Source organism: Panthera uncia (assembly GCF_023721935.1).
Source record: "Panthera uncia isolate 11264 chromosome C1 unlocalized genomic scaffold, Puncia_PCG_1.0 HiC_scaffold_4, whole genome shotgun sequence".
Classification (NCBI taxonomy): Eukaryota; Metazoa; Chordata; class Mammalia; order Carnivora; family Felidae; genus Panthera; species Panthera uncia.
This window is the reverse complement of record NW_026057585.1, coordinates 52,619,047-52,637,842: the sequence shown is the minus strand read 5'-3', so window position 1 is coordinate 52,637,842 and position 18,796 is coordinate 52,619,047. Positions and strand designations below refer to the sequence as shown.

At 41.3% G+C, this 18,796-nt stretch overlaps 2 protein-coding genes across 3 annotated transcripts in view; one reads left to right on the top strand and one right to left on the bottom strand.

The window, feature by feature from the left end:
- Window positions 1-18,796, bottom strand: part of JAK1 (Janus kinase 1) — a 692,496-nt gene that overhangs the window by 225,540 nt on the left and 448,160 nt on the right. Inside the window, exon 26 of one of the 2 annotated variants that reach the window (XM_049618532.1) lies at window positions 12,132-12,143. The exons of the other annotated variant lie outside the window; for it this stretch is intronic. The gene's annotated coding sequence lies outside the window, so the exon portion shown is untranslated. Of the gene's footprint in view, window positions 1-12,131; window positions 12,144-18,796 lie in introns of those variants that run through there. 2 annotated transcript variants of the gene reach the window in all.
- The window catches only part of CACHD1 (cache domain containing 1), a 209,706-nt gene that overhangs the window by 19,018 nt on the left and 171,892 nt on the right, over window positions 1-18,796 (top strand). The window lies entirely within an intron of this gene.

The following is an 18,796-nucleotide window of genomic DNA, read 5'->3' as shown; positions in this document are numbered from 1 at the left end:
CTCACTTCATTAGGAGAAAAATACCTGCCTTAAGTCTGGATTGTTGTAAAGGTGGCAATGTACATACGTAATAGACTCAACATCTCTGATTCTGTTAGGATGTTTTCAATTGCAAGTAATGACCCATCCTAACTGAAACTGCCTTTAAAGATAAAGCAAGCTTGTCAGCTTAAATAGCTGGAGAAAAAAAACAGGTGCCTGGGTGGCTCAGTCAGTTGACCATCAGACCCTTGATTTCAGCTCCCACCACGATCTCATGGTTCATGAGTTTGAGCCTCGTGTCAGGTTCTGCGCTGAAAGTGTGGAACCTGCTGTGGATTCTATAGAGTGAACTTCAGGCACCGTTTGATCAGAACCCTGGCTGCATCTTGCCTACCCCCTTTCTTTCCAGGCTCTGTCATCCTCCTCGTGTTAGCTTATCCTCAGGGTGGTTTCACCTGTGTAGGAAAATGAGTACCTGGATTCCAGGTTCTCAGGCGCACATCCTTCTCTTCAGAAGACCCCTCCCTGCCGGAGACCAGCTCCAGCAACCAGGGGTTCCCGAAGGAAGAACGGCATCGGTGAAAATAAAACAAAACTAAAATAAAAAACTGAAAAATAAAAAAGTAAAACTAAAATAAAAATGGACACAGACAACAGCATTGTGTTGAACTGGCTGATTTGTAGCAAACGTGACATTATATATGCTAGTGAATTCCTTGTAGCATATGTCATCTGTGTTTTTCTAACATTACCTAATTTTGAAAATGTTCCTATGTGTAAACAACCTTTTAAGAAATAACATGGTGATTTTTCCCGTTTCCCACATACACTTTGATTATTGATTAATTTCTTACATTATTCCATTATGCATCTGTGTTTATCTATAATCTACAAAGCATTTGCTTTGCTGTTCTCGTGAAAGGCCCTCCATTTCTCAACACCTCAAGTGGAACAGTTACAGGGACATGACCTCCTAACCACATGAGGCCAGAACAATGTGTTTGCCTCTGTCTGAGGTGCCAGAAAGGGGCTGAAAAAGCCTTAGAAACCCATGCCTCATACATTCTCAGAGACCATGTACCTAGGAACCAATGAACCGACTAGGTTCAGTCATCATCTGGAATGCCTCCGGGGGGCCAGGTGCGCCTAGGGGTTGAAGCCACCTGTGTCCATAAATACACTCCTTAGTTGCCGGAATGAGGCTTTCAAATCCATACGTCTCTCCTTTACAGGCCCTCTTTGCTGGCAAATGCACGAGGCTATCCTTCCTGTAAGTAGAGGAGTCTCCATAGGGGATGGCAAGGGCTAAACGTAAGGCCACACAATTTCTTGCGGAACCTTATTTTCTTCCCAAATGGTTCTTTTCCCAAGGGGCCTGCTGTGGGCAATTCCCCAACAGACCAGACCCCAGGTAGTTTTAAGGCCAAATTACCTAAAAGCGGGAGTCCAAGAAGCTTCACTGTCGGCGGGCTGCCTTGCAGTCACCAATCCGTCCACAGCCCGGGCCTTGCCATCAGGCTGGGATGGCTCGGCTTCCAGCACCTCCCTCCTCGGCTGTGTTGTAGAGTGCCTTGGACTTCCCCTGATGGGACTTTCCTGTGGTTAATAGAATGCAAGAGAATGGGATTCCATTAGTTTGTGCTAATCAGGACCTACTCCTGGAGCTGGTTTTGGTTGATTCCACCTGAATCTCATGACTCCTGCTCAATCTAGTGATTTGGGTAGCAGAGAGATCACACAAATGTCTACTGTATTCACTGTGATCATACCAATGGCAGTAGAATGTGGGAGTGATTTTGATCGTTTTGGCTCACTAGCCAAATGCTGAGAGTCCTAATGCTGGACTCTCCTCTCTCTCTTTAAAGTTCTTCACTGAGCATCTGTGTGAAACATAGAGTGTACTTGATTCATGCCAGCGTTATAGCCTGGGACTGCTTAATTGATTTGGTTAGCAAAAGAATCCAAATCCATTAGTTTAGAAGGCAATACTTTATGCATTAGAATACTTTATATATTAGAAAATAATTTTAGTTTTGTGTGAGGTGATGATGGTTGGGAATTATCCATGCTGTTGGGGTTTACATTTTGTAAACCTAGTATTATAGATACGTATTAACCCATCTTTTATGAACAGAACCCTGTTTCTAAGTACCTGGGGGCAGATAATTTATAACCTGTGTTTTGCACATCTCAGGTTTTTGACCAGTCTCTCTTTGCCCATCCCTAACTTCTTGTCTGTTGCATGATGATATAAGTCAAAAAGAAAATTGCTACTTTAGCATGTGGTTATTAAACAGCTTGCATTTAGTTTATTCATTTATTTGAAAATATTACCTATTTCAATAAACAAATACAGATTTTATTGGATTTCAATACAGGATTAAAAAAATCTTAAGTTTATTCATTTTGAGAGAGAGAGTGAGAACGAGCAGGGGAGGGGCAGAGAGAGAGAATCCCAAGCAGGCTCAGCAATGACAGTGCTCAAACTCATAAAACACGGGATCATGACCTGCGCCGAAACCGAGAGTCTGATGCTTAACTGACTGAGCCACCCAGGTATCCCTCAATACAAGATTTTTGAGAGATGTATGGCTATAAGGACAACTGCCATCTATTTTGGACAGAGTTACCAAATTCATGGTTTAGGGAATCTCCTTACAACACCATTAAATATCGAGGAGGTAAAGTATCATCAGTATCCTTTTTTAATTTACCTTCCAAGAATTTGTCTTCTGTCTGATCTAATTCAAGAGTTACAGGAGTAATACAGTGAAATTCTTGTTGAGTTTCCTTTGAGCAGTTTCTAAACTATGGAAGTAAAGGTATGTGATGCCATTTCTCCCTCTGACATTGAATGAAGAGAGCAGAAGCCTGCTAATGTAACTGCCAGTGTTCCTCCATCCATTCTTTGAACGTGCTTTGAATCCCAAGCAGTGTGGTGTTACACCTTCATTTGAAGTATCTTCCATTGATTAGAAATTGATTTTTAAACATGAGTTCTCTTAGTTATGAGCCTAAGATCAAGATGGTATAGACAGACACTGGACTAATTCTTCATAGTTTTGTCACCCGTATTAGAATTCTCTAAATGCCTTTTTCCTCAAAACATTCATATCACTATATAGCACCTTTAAAACTTTGAGGGAGGGTTCTTAGGTGTCTAAACAATATAACCAGGAAAATCAGGGAGATGATTTCATGTCTATATAATTTCTACTACTTGCCAGGCGTCCTCGTAGATGCTGAAAATAGTCAACAAAATGCAATCCTGCTTCCCTGGAGCAGACATTCTCCCGGGTAGATTAAAAAGCAGCCTGGGAACAGCAGGGGGATGAGCGTTAGTTCAGGGAAATTAATGCCAATGCAATGGTCAAGACTTTTCCTTGATGGATGTGGATGGGTCACATGGCCTGCAGGGGATTGTCTAACGGATTAACTCGTTACAGGCTAGTGTCTTACAAGTCACAGTTCTTTCTTACAACATTTTTAGAAGATTCACAAGTGGCCATAAACAATTACTGTGCTTTACTCTTCCTCTGTATTTCCTGTAAACCCTTAACTTGGATTTTTATTTCTTTTTTATCACTGAGCTGCCTGAGACTTAACTCCATTCTCCAGTCTCCTGGGACTGTCCTGTCAGGAAAGGGATGCCTATTTTCTTGCATGCTTTGTGGATGTGCTTCAAAGAAAAAGCCATTTTTAAGCAGCGCAGCGACAGTCCCTGAAGGTGGCAAGAGATGTGAGTGGTTCCAGCCATCCTCAGTTTACAAACACTCTGGTTTCCAAAGCTCATTTCGAAGTCTGTTGTTTGGAACAACACTTACCCAGAAGGATTATAAAAGCAGACCCGGTTCCCAGGCCAACTCACAAAAGCCTGTTTAGAGGAACTAGGGTTTTAATCCAAGCTTCCTCCCTATCCTTCTGAGCCTCCAGTTCCTTACTGTGAAAGTTGGAGATGTACTTATGGTGGTTGTAGTGTTCTAAGAGAAGGTCTGGGAAGAATGTCTGGTGTAATGTTTAATGCCAGAGGTCTTACAAAGTGTTAGTCTGTTCTTTATGAAGGGAATTTTTGCTGGGTCCTCAGAATTTAATGCTCCACCCCTCACTTTGTAGGTTTTGAGCAGCAGAGAGGGTCCTGGGTTTATGTGGGGGTAGGAACTGAATAGGATGAACCTCTTCTGTTATTAAGGGCAGGGAGAAAGGAAATTTGTCATTATTGAGCACTTACTATGTACTGCATACTGTGCCAAGCACATGTTAAGTATTGGCTGTTATCATTTAACTCAGACATAGCCCAGTAGATCAAGCTTATTGCCAAAATGTCTGTTCCTAAGAACTTTGGCCAGAGGAGTTGGTCTTCTAGGTACACATGGCTCTAGCTCAGCCCCTGCGTGCTGCTGCTTTTTTCTTTCTTTCTTTCTTTCTTTCTTTCTTTCTTTCTTTCTCTTTCTTTCTTTCTCTTTCTTTCTTTCTTTCTCTTTCTTTCTTTCTTTCTTTCTTTCTTTCTTTCTTTCTTTCTTTCGTCCAGTTTAGCCCCTGTCTATATATCAGGAATAACTATTTAGGCACATTTTTGTCTGTGGCTAAGCGGTTTCTGCAAAAGGCAAGATGCTTTTCAAATTCCCAAAGGGCACAACGGCCCTCTCTCTGGTACCGCAGGTCTGACTGGGCCTGGTTTCCTCTTGAAATGTCTCCCTGTGATGTTATAACTTAAAAGATGGAGGACCGTTTGATCCAAGCCCAGGATTTGTTGGCTACAGGGTTTTTGTTAATAGAAAACACTCCTGCACCTCTAGGGGGGGAAAATTAAAGCACATACTTCTTCCTCTTTGACCTTCGAACCCTTGCCATTTACATCAAACACTTGCTGGGAGAGCAGGCTAAATTAATAATCTGTGATAGCTCCCTCTCTAACAAGCTCACTTTAAACTTGGCATTTTCTCCTCAAGCTGATGAGTTTCCATCTCCTCAGAAGATGTGTGTGCCCTTCAGACATCTGAGGGAAGGGAATGCACTTGGTGGGAGGAACAGTGCTTTCCTTACATCATGTGCCTCATTCAGTGAGTCTCAGAGTTTGCTTTTCGAGAACAATTACAAAGTAACTGTACTAGGGCTGAGTGACTTGACTCCCGAGCCTCAATTTCTTTATCTGTAAAGTGGGAATAATAGCTACCTCAAAGGACTATGGTGAAGACCACGTGAAGCATGTATATAAAAGTGCTTTGTATTCTGCTTTTCCATCATGACCTCTTATTCATAGGGGAGGTCAGCAAAACAGCAGTGGGAAAAGAGGTGCAGAGCAACATTTTCTCTTTCAAATGTAGGATGGAAAGCTTGTGCCCGTTAATTTTCAGTGAACCTTCAACCCTCTGGGGTCCTCATGTAAAAGCGTAAATATGGAATCCAGAAGAAACTTTACTTAAATAAGATAGGTTTTCTTTTTAAGTCATTGTCTAGATACCAGTAGGAGATGACTGTATAATGCTAATACTGCCTTGTTACTCTGCCCTAGGGCTTGGGTAGGGCTTCCAAATAAATGTCCAAAATGTAAATGTTCAGTTCATGGAGGAGAAGGTCCTGTATATAGTAACCAAAGGCAGTGGGAAATGAGGTCCCCAAGGACTGTACCCTCTTTTGTTTGTGTTATTATTAATGAACATTAATAGTGAGACATTAGCTTTGTTGTGTTGAAATCACCTGTTCAATTTCCTTAAAAGATCTTTCCTTAGTTTTCTTTTTAAAAAAATTTTTTAATGTTTATTTTTGAGAGAGAGAGCATGAGAGAGGGAGGGGCAGAGAGAGAAGGGGAGACAGAATCTGAAGCAGGCTCCAGGCTCTGGGCTGTCAGCGCAGAGCCCGACTCAGGGCTGGGCCCCATGATCTGTGAGATCATGACCTGAGCCGAAGTTGGACACTTAACGGACTGAGCCACTCAGGTGCCCCCTTAGTTTTCTTTTCTTGACTGAAAATGGTTTGAAACTCTGAAACTCTCAAATTACTTCTCCATGATTTAAAAAGACTGGGACTCTTTTTTTTAGAAGTCTGGAATTTAAAAAAAAAAGTTTTTCACCTGGGTAACATTATTCATTTGGGAGAGGGAGAAAGGTTGAAGATATTCTATAGCTACAGTATAAATAGCCTATATGTGGGGGGTATTCTATCCTTAGTGAAAGGCCACTAAAATTCTTTGTTGCTTGAGGAAGAAAGCATTTTTATAACTTTAGAAAGATGTAGGGAAAGGTAGCCCTCTATCCTGATGGCATTGAGTTGGGTCCTCCCATAGTTTTGTTGGAACGGGCTTTTGACCAGCATCTCTGGCCTGTGTCCCCTTTTCCAGCCTTTCTCCATATATCCATCTAATGCCTTTGGACAACACCAAGTGGATCCTGGCTCCAGATCTCGCCAAGCTCATCTTGCAGAAATAAGTGTTTCCTGCTCACTACATCCCTTTTTGGAGGTACCTTCCTCTGTTTTGACATCCTCCATCATAAGCCACACGGGAGCAACAAGCTACCTTTTATGGAGTACACAGCCCTGTGGTACCTTATCTTTAGAGTTAACATAAGTATAGAAGACTTCACTGCCACTGGGACTTCCTAGGCGTATGGTGCAGTTATCTGTCTTCTGGAACAAATGCTATCCTCAGGACTTTTTCTGTTACCTAGATGAATCCTGGTGTGAGGAGAACACTGGGCTTATCTTTGAGGGCTCAACTCTGGTATTGCCTAGAATTGCCTAGAAAGTTGTCTTTTTTTTTTTTAAACACCTAAATTTGGGTTGAGTATTGCTCCTTTGTGACCCCTTAGGACTCTGTATTTGCCCTTGTGTGCTACTCGTAGGTAGAAATTAAGTCTGCCTTCCCTGAGTCCTCAATACCTTGCATAGTGCTCAGGACAAGCATAGACCCTCAGTAAGTTCTGAATGAATGAATGATTTGGAATCAAATATTCGAGGCTCCACCTTAATCTCTCCTCCCTTATAACATGGCAAAGGAAGGGCTGGGAATAATACTTCACAGAACCGTTGTTCTATCATGTGAGCTGTCTCCAAAATCCCTTTGTGAATTATAAAATAATTTACATCTTAGAAGAGTTCAAAAATACCCTTCGAGTGAAAGATTTCTTGTTTCATCTTTTATATATCCAGGTAAATAATAGAAGATGCCATTTATTCCTGTGGGTGGACTTGTTCTTTGTGTGACTGTTCCATTCTCCTCTAGGAAAAAGTAATCATGAAGAAATAATGAAATGAAAGCTTAATCATTCGTTAAGGCAGTGATGGCCTAAGAGTGGTTTAATGACTTAAATATATAGTTGGGCACCTCACATATGATGCATTTTCTCAGAATCTTAAACCGTGTAAGTTTTATTGGAAAATTCTTTCTACTTTGTACTTCCTATTTCCAAAGAGTTGAGGAGCAGTTTGAAAAGTGCATATTCCCAAGCAGGGAATTCTTAGGCTTGTTGTCTTGTGGCTTGTGTATGGGAAGGCATACTTCCAATGTGTTATGGCCTGTAGCTAGGCAATAGGAGAATATGTAAGTGAGGGAAGGGGATTGTGAGGATGTGAACTAGCTCCACCCAGGGGCTGCAGCAGCCCTGTTGGATAGCTTTGTTCTTCTCCCACCCCCACCCCCAATTATTAAGGAGAGGGAGGCCCCCTTGTCACTAATTTTAAGTCTTCCCTCCCCGTGCCACCCTCACCTATTCTCCTCCCTGCAGTACGTTTAAACACATTTTGTGGGGCCAACCCATTTCAGTGAGCTCGTGGTTCTCCTCCTCTCCTTCCACAAGTATATGCATGTAAGGGGGTGTATTTAATAGACACGACTGCCTCTGTGAAAGAAGGCTTTGTGGCAGAGCGCCTGTGTGTGTTTCTCCATCTCTCAGCAGCTCCTGAGGCTCTTCCCAAGTCTCCCTGATGCCAAAGGGCCGAGCTGGGAAGGACCTGCTCCAGAATAAAAGGAAGGGAGAGCTGGAGCAGGGGAAGGAGGAGACTGAGCTTTGGAATGTGGAGACCCTTGGTCTTGGGACTCCAGAGCTGAGCATCTTAACATTTTCTCCTCTTCTTACCCCCAGCTGGGGATTTTGCATTTTCAATGAGGGCCCCACTACTCTAAGCTCTAGTGAAAGTAGATCACTTTAAGCCGGCAACAATGGTGGCTTCTTATCCTCTTAGTTAACGCTTTTAGATAACTTTTCTTTTAGATCAGGTGGGGGTTTCTAAAGCGGTGCTGTGGCTATGGCTTTGCCTGGTAAGACACAGGACACCTTCTCATCTTGTCTAACGATCTCTTTTTTTTTCTCCTTAACTTTTCCCCCTTATGTCTCTTAACTTGAAGGGATGTTTAATTTTTATTTATATTTATATGTAATTTATTGTCAGATTGGTTTCCATACAACACCCAGTGCTCATCCCAACAGGTGCCCTCCTCAATGCCCATCACCCATTTCCCCCTCTCCCCACCCCCATCAACCCTCAGTTTGTTCTCAGTATTTATGGTTTGCCTCCTTCCCTCTCTGTAACTTTTTTCCCCCCCTTCTGCTCCCCCTTGGTCTTCTGTTAAGTTTCTCAGGATCCACATAAGAGTGAAAACATATGGTATCTGTCTTTCTCTGCCTGACTTATTTCACTTAGCATAACACTCTCCGGTTCCATCCACGTTGCTACAAATGGCCAGATTTCATTCTTTCTCATTGCCAAGTAGTAGTCCATTGTATATACAAACCACATCTTCTTTATCCATTCATCAGTTGATGGACATTTAGGCTCTTTCCATAATTTGGCTATTGTTGAGAGTGCTGCTATAAACATTGGGGTACAAGTGCCCCTGTGCATCAGCACTCCTGTATCCCTTGGGTAGATTCCTAGCAGTGTTGTTGCTGGGTCATAGGGTAGATCTATTTTTAACTTTTTGAAGAACCTCCACACTATTTTCCAGAGCGGCTACACCAGTTTGCATTCCCACCAACAGTGCAAGAGGGTTCCCGTTTCTCCACATCCTCTCCAGCATCCATAATCTCCTGATTTGTTCATTTTAGCCACTTGACTGGCGTGAGGTGGTATCTCAGTGTGGTTTTGATTTGTATTTCCCTGATGAGGAGTGACGTTGAGCATCTTTTCGTGCGCCTGTTGGCCATCTGGATGTCGTCTTTATAAAAATCTCTATTCATGTCTTCTACCCATTTCTTCACTGGATTATTTGTTTTTTGGACATGGAGTTTGCTGAGTTCATTATAGATTTTTGGATACTAGCCCTTTATCTGATATGTCATTTGCAAATATGTTTTCCCATTCCATCGGTTGCCTTTTACTTTTGTTGATTGTTTCCTTTGCAGTGCAGAAGCTTTTTATCTTGATGAGGTCCCAGTAGTTCATTTCTGCTTTTAATTCCCTTGCCTTTGGGGATGTGTCAAATAAGAAATTGCTGCAGCTGAGGTCAAAGAGGTTTTTTCCTGCTTTCTCCTCTAGGGTTGTGATGGTTTCCTGTCTCACATTCAGATCCTTCATCCATTTTGAGTTTATTTTTGTGAATGGTGTAAGAAAGTGGTCTAGTTTCATTCTTCTGCATGTTGCTGTCCAGTTCTCCCAGCACCATTTGTTAAAGAGACTTTTTTCCATTGGATATTCTTTCCTGCTTTGTCAAAGATTAGTTGGCCATACTTTTGTGGGTCCAATTCTGGAGTCTCTATTCTATTCCATTGGTCTATGTGTCTGTTTTTGTGCCAATACCATGCTGTTTGATGACTACAGCTTTGTAGTAGAGGCTAAAGTCTGGGATTGTGATGCCTCCCACTTTGGTTTTCTTCTTCAATATTACTTTGGCTATTCAGGGTCTTTTGTGGTTCCGTACAAATTTGAGGATTGCTTGTTGTAGCTTCGAGAAGAATGCTGGTGCAATTTTGATTAGGATTGCATTGAATGTGTAGATTGCTTTGGGTAGCATTGATATTTTAACAATATTTATTCTTCCAACCCATGAGCATGGAATGTTTTTCCATTTCTTTGTATCTTCAATTTCTGAAGGGATTTTTTACATTCACATCTGTGGACAAGTCAAGCTATACTAACAACCTATCATAAGCAGTTGTCACAGAGAGGATTTACTTACAAAGGACAGCAATTCTTGAGTTCCCAAACAACCTCCCAAAGCCTTGTTAAAGGATTTATACTTTTTATTTGAATTTATTGTGTAAGCTCCAATCTAGAATTTAACCAGGTGGAAGCTGCTTTTATTCACTACCTGTTATGTACCAGTGAAACTACCAGGATTATGCCTGATAAGGTTCCTTAAATTGCTAGGAAAGGGGGGCAGAAAAAGTCTCAAAAAAAAAAAAAACCCAAAAAACAAAAAGGACCAGAGTGCCTCGGTGGCTCAGTTGGTTGAGTGTCCGACTTTGGCTCAGCTCAGGTCATGATCTAACAGTTCATGGGTTCAAGCCCTGCATCGGGCTCGCTGCTGTCAGCACAGAGCCAGCTTTGGATCCTCTGTCCCCCCACTCTCTCTCTCTGCCCCTCCTCAGCTTGTGTTCTCTCTTTCAAAAATAAATAAAATATTAAAAAACCACTTAAAAAATGGTAAATGGTAAATAGGGCTTAAAATAGCATACTTTTTTGGAGGGGCGCTTTTATGTCCCAGACATATGCCAAGGGGGTAGAGTTGTATTTCTAATGCAGACAGTTACTAGAGAGTCAACAACTTAAGAGTTCAAAGTCAAAAGTGAAAGAGGTTGAATTCAAATCCATGTCAGCTTCTGCCTGAGACTTAGGTTAATTACATTAATTGATTCAGCATTTAATGAGCTCCTTAATACTTGCTGTCTGCATAAATCATGTGCCTTTGTGTAGGGGGCTCTAGAGTGTATGAGAGAGCGGGATTAGGGAGAAGCTGGCATTACTGTACCTCAACCAACAGGAAATAGTTAACAGATCCAGCAGTGGAAGACATATTTGTTTATTACTCTGTCCCTAGTAGGCTTGCATGGGAATCCTTCCTACCCTGCCTAGAGAGAATGGAATGTGTGTAGAAGTAATGAAGACCAGGGGTGTCTGGGTGCCTTAGTCGGTTAAGCATCCAACTCTTGATTTCAGCTCAGGTCATGATCTCCTGGTTCGTGAGTTCAAGCCCCACCACATCAGGCTTTCTGCTGTCAGCATAGAGCCTGCTTCAGATCCCCTGTCCCCCTCTCTCTGCCCCTCCCCCCTGCTCATTCTTTCTCTCAAAATAAGTAAACTTAAAGTATTAAAAAAAAAATGAAGAGTGGAAATGGATGTGAACGTAAAGTCCTCATCACGGGTGGGGAGAGGGGTGCAGGAGAGGAGAGGAAAAGAAACCTGAGAACCGAATGTATGCAATACAATGAATATCCTATATTCTAGAATTCCTTCCTAATTTGTTAGGGGAAGCTCCCTTATAAAATCTTAAATGTACTTCTTCTTGGTCTTTTGTTAAAATAGACAAAGTGGCTGCTGTCATTGTTCACGCATTCTCTTCATATGCTTAAAAGACTTCGCCATTGTCTTCTAAGTGACTTCCCCTTCTAAAGAGTGTGTTCCCAATGTACGTGATCTGTCTGCCTGGATTGAAGTTGGTGGAAGGACTTTATCCCTCATCTTTTGATTGGGAGAGCAATGGAAAACTACACATGGGCAGAAAGAGAGGCAATACAATTTCTTTTTTATTTGACTCAGACCTAAGAGAATTAGCACCTCCGCCCCCCCACCTTTTTTTTTTTTTTTTAACTTATTTTGAACCTGAGTTGCTATAATGAATTTTCAACGGGCCCCTCGCACTGAAGTCCTCAAATTCATCATCTCAATCTACTTTTTTTTTTCTTCTTTTTTCTACAAGCTTAGGGTTGCATCTCCTCTTTCTCCACTTTTCCCTAGATTTGTCTTTCACAAGGAAATAGAACAAAAGTTGGAATGTCTAAACAAATTGAAAAAGAAATTCAAAAAAAACATGTATGTACTTCTCTCCCTCTTTGTTGGCTGAGACCTTGGTAGCTATATTTTAGTTGCACTATGATACATTTGAATAGCTTTGAGTGTACTGCCAAAGGCATGAGAGCACTTAATACCTTTGCATTTTGTAATGATTTGTTTGCCAACCTGGCTGATGTCCCAGGCAGTGCATCCTAGAGCTTGAGTGGTTGGGAAAGTGACTTGATGTTTGGTGCTTGTTTGAACTAATTTAAACCCATCCTTTGAAATATGTGGAGTATTTCACTCCTGCTAACAGGCTCAAGATTCTAGAAGTGATGTGAGAATTTGCATGGTTGGTTGCTTCACCCTATTTTTATTGAGAATATTTTTATTGCTTTTTAGCTAATTATTATTATTTTGAAGTTTAGCCCGCATGGAATATCTAAGAGGTGGTGTGCTAGGGAGTCAGGAGAAATGTAGTAGTCTTTGAGGTAGGAAACCATATTCTACATTTGGTAGGGCTTTGAGCTAATTGCTTAAGCTCTCAACACTATAGTTTCCTCCTGTAATCTACTTACTAGATACCCTTCCAGGTCTAATTTCCTAGAATTATGTGCTAACCTGAATTTTCCCAGTCTTTTGTAGCCAGAAGCATCACATTTAGGTGCTTCTCATAATGGAAAATTACAGATTGCAAAATTCACTGATTTGGGTAAAAATGGAGTGGACCATCATACAGAATCCTTGTTCTGCCTAACAAGAATCTGAATGGTGGAGATGGTACACTGGGAACTGAGAACGAGAATCTGTTAGAAAAGTGAAGTGAGTCTATCTCTTCCAGCTGAACCAAACTGTGAAGGCTTTATTTATGGATCAATGAAGTCACATGACATGGACTACCTTCCTACAGGATAGTTGTGCGTGGAAGTCCAATTTCTTTAAAACCTAGCTTTTCCTTAGAAGTTGCCTCAAAAAAAAAAAAAAAGGAAAAAAAAAAAAAGCTTTGCCTAAGTGGTTTCCTGTCCTTAAGGTTTCCATGGAGAGCGAATTTTCAAGATTAAAGGACTCTAGCTGTCATTTTTAATCTGAGGGGTCTTAAGATTTATGTTTCAAAGCAGGGTGGAAATTTAGCCTTTCCTAGTCGTTGGGGGGTGGGGGTGGGGGCGGGGCAGGTTTACTTTTTCCCAAAATGCTGAGAGTCAAGGAGCAATCAGCCCATTGGCTACTGATTAGTTATTAACTCTGCAGTAAAGAGTGCGAAGGAAAAATGATCTGGTTTTATAGTGCCTCTGCTCTCAATACAAAGGCAGAGCTTTTTTTTCTTTTCTGTCAGCCTGCAGTGCTGCAAGGGCTTGGGCTGGCAGTGGTCCTTTGATCATACATTTATTCAGCCAACATGTTTTACCCCTACTAAGTGCTCCATAGTACCTTGAGGCCCTGGGATAGACCGAGAAAAGGACCCAGGCCCTGTATCTGGTTACGAGTCAGTGGGCTAGACTCCTTCCCAGCTGTGAAATTTCATTTCCACAATTCTGGTCAGCAGCTTGGCAAGGAGGTTAGGGAAGGGTGGAAAAGGAGACCCTTAGCTAGGAAGAATAAAGAGGTTTCAAAGTCTGTTGTAAAATTAATGTGATGGTTATGAGAACTGAAGTTATTTAGAGTCAGGTGGTTCAGGAAGAAAAATACCTGGGAAAGATCCTGGAATCAACAGACATTAAATGCTGGCTTACTCTCCTGCTAGTCTGAAGAGTCCTCTGCCCCTGGTCAATGGGTCAGCCCCTTGGGAGAAAATAATAAAAATAACAACAGAGGATGCACAGGGGCAGCAAAAAGGGGCATGGGGAAATTACAGGGGCCAAGAGTGAGCATGGAAGAAATCCAAAACCCTTTGACAGGTCTTCAGGCATTCTTTTCTCCAGAAAACCTTGTCTGATTCTTCTAACGCTAGAGGAACATGGCTCTGAAGGAGACAGTAGTACACCCTCAAGGAGATAATGGGCAATTAAACCAGTGGCTAGGTGCAGCACAGAGAGGGCTACCAGAAAGAATGCATGGGGGACTCACAACAGCATCTAGACATTGATGAGTTGCAACCTTTTTTGGGTCTTATTGAGCTGTAATTGACATATGATGCTATGGAAGTTTAATGACTGCAAATTCAGTTAACATCTATCCTCTCATAGAGTTACAAAAAAAACTTTTTTTTCCGTTGTGATGAGAACTCTTGGGATTTACTCTCATAACAACTTTCAAATATACTATACAGCAGTATTCATCATGTTGTCCATTACATAGCTAGGACTTAATTATCTTATAACCAGAAGTTTGTACCTTTTTAACCACCTTCCTCCAATTCTCCCTCCCCACCCCCTACCCCCCACCCCCCACCTAGTGCAACTTTGAACTCCTGTGTGTACAGGACCAAATACAGTGCCTGGCCTGGCATGGTGGTTCAGTATATTGGGAACTTTTCATTTCTCCTCTTTATTTTCTTTCCATTTGAAACTGAAATGTCCTTTGTTGTGCAAAACGTTCAATTTAAATCTGTATTTTATTTTTTTACTAATACTTTTTTTTTAAATCATTCTTGAGATTTCAAAAGTTACCAAATCTTTATTTTTGTGTGGGAAGGTGACTTTTGAGGATAATTTCCTCCTTTTAGAGTAGGGGAACCTTCTTAGGGTTCCCCTTTAAAGAAGAGGTGCCTGGGTGACTCAGTTGAGCATCTTACTCTTGATTTTAGCTCAGGTCATGATCCCAGGGTTGTGAGGTTGAGCCTCGCATCAGGCTCTGCACTGAGCTTGGAGCCTGCTTCAGATTCTCTCTACCCCCCTCAACCCATCTCCCCCACTCTTGCACATGCCCTTTCTCTCTAAAAAAAATAAAAATAATAAATAGAATGGGGAATCTAAACCTTGGAGAGCTGTGACTTCTTGCCCACATTTGCTCGGGTAATTGGTGATAGGATCTAGATTAAAAGCCCTGTGTTGCCTTTCCATCCAGTGGCATTTCCACCACCTTACACTGCCTCTTAGTATTTGAAATGTGAAACAAGATGGATTCCCAAGACTCAACTTCTTGGTTCTCAAGTCTTGCCTGCAGACTTACTACTTGATCTCAAACACTTTTTTGATTCTCTGATCCCACATCTCCCTGACTGAACTGAGAGCTACAGCTGGGTTATCTACTCTGTCACATATTCCTGAGTTAAGGTGTCAATGACTGTGCTAGGCTGATTAAAGAAAGGGCAGTAAGGGTTTATGTTAACGTACATTGATCATTTATGTTTCTTTGTACTTACAGAATGGAGGCATACCTTATAAAATAAGAATTATTTCTGTTTCTTGTCTTAACCCAGCCTTCATAGGATTCTTAAATAGACTTGACTTCCCAATTAGTTTGGGGCACCCGCTGCCAGAGGCAGTCCTGTCCTGTTCAGGACTGGACCACATCCTGACCCGGTGACCCAGCAACCCTAGGTACCTTCATATTTCTGGAAGTCATAACAAACCTCTAGAGAGTGTGTTTGAGCAGCTGCCTTTTGTACAATTGTTAGTCAATTTTTCCAGACTGGGTGTTGTTTATGATGTCAAAAGCTTTGAGTAGACCCTTATGGGCTGATTTTTATCCTATTTTCTTGATCATTGCCTTCAAGGCACCCAAGCCTCCAATAAACTGCATTTTAGCAACCTGAATGATACTTTTCCTTAGTTGGTTGCCATCATATTCAAATAATTGGTGTGAACAAAAAATGCCAAAAAAATAATCAGAAGAGAAGCCATAGAAGACTCTGCCATGCACACTACAGCACACATAATTCTAGAGAGTCCAGTAGAACGCTGGCTGAGAATTTTGTAGTATGGTTGCGCTGGAAGATTGTAGATCTCAGGGTTTCTTATTCTGGGCCCCACAGAATTTAGGGAATTCATGAACTTGAAGCAAAGAAATTGTAACACCTCTAATGGAAATCTAGCATTTTTTCATCACGATATAGACAATAAATCCTGAGTATTAGCAGTACCTGGGACTTTGTTGCCAAAACAAATCAAAGTTACTCCATAACTTATTGTAGGTGTCACCAATAACTTGAAATAATATGATCTGTACTCCTTTGAAATAAGTGTTTTGAACACTGCTGGATCTTATTGATTAATGTATTAATAAACAAGTACCTGTTCTCCTATAACTTTAAAAAATGTTTATTGTTGGTCTTTAAAATCCTGTACATTTTATTTTATGCATTTAAGCACTTGATTCTCAGCCGAGAGTCATTGGTCTTAGGCTCTATGACGCAAAAAAGCTAAAAATCTCTGGCCTGGGATAGGCTGTGGTAATGAACACATCCCTTCATCTCTGTGTAAAGGTACTTCTTGTTAATGTCTTCTAGATGTTGATGTGGCTCTCCTTTCTTGAGATGTTAGCATCTCAACTTGTGACTTCCAGGTTGGCCTCAACAAAGCAAGACAGGCAGGGAGAACTCCCCTTCTTGTAGGCTTTAGCTGACTTTGTTTCACACATTTCAGTTTTATTTAGGAGGCAGTAATTCTTGGGATAGGAAAGGATTCAGTGATGATTGTTCCTCAAGGAGGGGATGCCAAGGCCAAGAAGGTCATGGTCAGGAATCCAGAGTAGTCCTCTTAGCTGGTTTCCTCTTGGGTGGTACTTTTGTGACCATTCACACTGGAGTTCCTTGTAAGAAAGGCAGCAGTTAAAACATGGAAGCTGCCAGCATGCTAGAAACTCAGGATGCTCCCTTTCTTCACATTGGCATACTTGTAATACCAGAGCAGTTTGGAAATGCTCCAACAATGCCTTTAGGGGTGAAATCCCGCATGAGTATCTGGCTTGACTGCTTCCTTACTTGACATCCATGAGTTTTTGTTCCTTCACTGGTATGACTCATGCCATCTTGAAGTCATGGGTGTCTGTCTGCTGTCACAGGTCACTTCTGATCACAACCCAGTGAACATACTTGGTGAGAAGACCGCACCTAACTTCAAGGGAGCCGGGGTATGTGGGCAAGCACTTCGGGTGTACAGCGAGGGGCATATGTGTCTGTTTCACAGTGGTGTGCTTTTCATTGGCTACAAGCGTTAAGCATTGTATCTTCAATACTGAAGATGCCTAATAAATACCTACTTCTAAAGAGTGTTTTTGATTGGGCATACAAACCAAACAAAACCCATGATTGAAATTTTGTAAAATCCAATATGATTCTATACACTAATTATGAGAATTAACCTATCCCTATGTAGATAGAGTTTATTAGAATTTTTCTGTAATTGAGTTGCTACTTACAAATCAAGATTCTCTATTTCCTCCCCCTCCCTTTTAATCAGGTAGAAAGTGCAACAAGCTCACTACCGTTTCATTTTCTAGGACAAAGAAATTAAAAGAAAAATAGTGAGTTATGACCAGAATATAAAAATGATTTGTCCTGATGTACCGATTGTATTTCTTGCCTTTCTTACAGTTCACAACCCCTTCTCCCAGCTCCATCTTTATTTTATGTGTTGTTTCTCTTGGGATAAAACCAACTTCACTCATCATGACCAGAGGCCTTCAAGTCTGGTTGGTAGCTATATTCTTGAATTTATTTTCGTTTAGGTTCAGTACCTCTTTGAACTGACTTATGCCTTTTTGTGTTGATGCCTTCAGCAGTTAATTCCATATTTTAAATAGTTTTTCGGTAAGAAAATACTATCTGAGTGGCTTCTAGAAATTACTTCTACCTCTGGCAAAAATTGCCTCTGGTAAGATTATGTGCTCAAGACACCAGAAGTAGAAGTAATCATCAAATGATGATAAGTATCATATAAATAAACACTTTGAACGATTGCCTACCTTTCTCCTAAATTAAAAAGTTTCTCCCTATAAGGTACAGAAGGAAGGATATTCTGCTTTCTTCAAAGGCTGACATAAAAGAAATAGAAGTGATTTCCATTTAGAAATCATCAGCTCCATCTTACTTGTTTTCAAGATTTTTCTAAGTAATCTCTGCACGCAGCATGGGGCTCAAACTTAGAACCCCGAGATGAAGAATCACATGCTGTACCAACTAAGCCATCTAGGCACCCCAGCTCCATCTTAGTGTTAATAAAACGGAGCCAGTTTCTTAGAGGCGTAAGTATAGGTTTTTGAGAGACAAACGGGGCAGCATGTATGAAACAACTTAGGGGAGAAGTCATGCACAAGTTTGGCCTAGCTGCCTCTTTGCTGGCACTGACTGAATAGTGATTTAGTGACAGATTAAAGGTCTGGAACTCAGGTGTCCTTGGTAAACAGTGCCTTTTCCCCGTCACGTTCTTTTTCTATAGAAATTGTCCAAATAGCATGTTGAATGTAAGTAAAGGCTTAGCTTACGTGAATAATAAAGTTAATTTGTCTTTGGATGTTTTCCCAGTTGCTTTTCTGTTTTAAATCTATGAGAAAGCAGCACAGATACTTCCTCGTTTTGAATAGAGAAAACCTATAACAACCTAAACAGGATAGAAAGCATCGCAAGGAGGTGCCTTTCTCACAATGGAGCTGTGAACTTAGCCTGTAATGTATACTTCATAGCTGTCTTACTTGAGCAAATCCTCCTGAGCCCTAAAATTGATTTGTTGTATTGCTTCCACGTTTTTTTGCCAACAGTTATTTAGACAGAGCTGAAACATATTAAACACGGGTTGAGTTCCCCATTGTCCTCTCTGGCACTCTTGTTTCCATCCACACTGTGCCCTGGTGTACATTAGATCACTAAGGGGCTCATTATTACTGAATTCCAGCCAGGACTTCATTTCCTAAACACATGTGCTTGCCTGGTATTGCTTGTAGGCCTTAAGCTCTACTTTTCCCTGGTGTGTGTGTGTGTGTGTGTGTGTGTGTGTGTGTGTGTGTGTGTGTG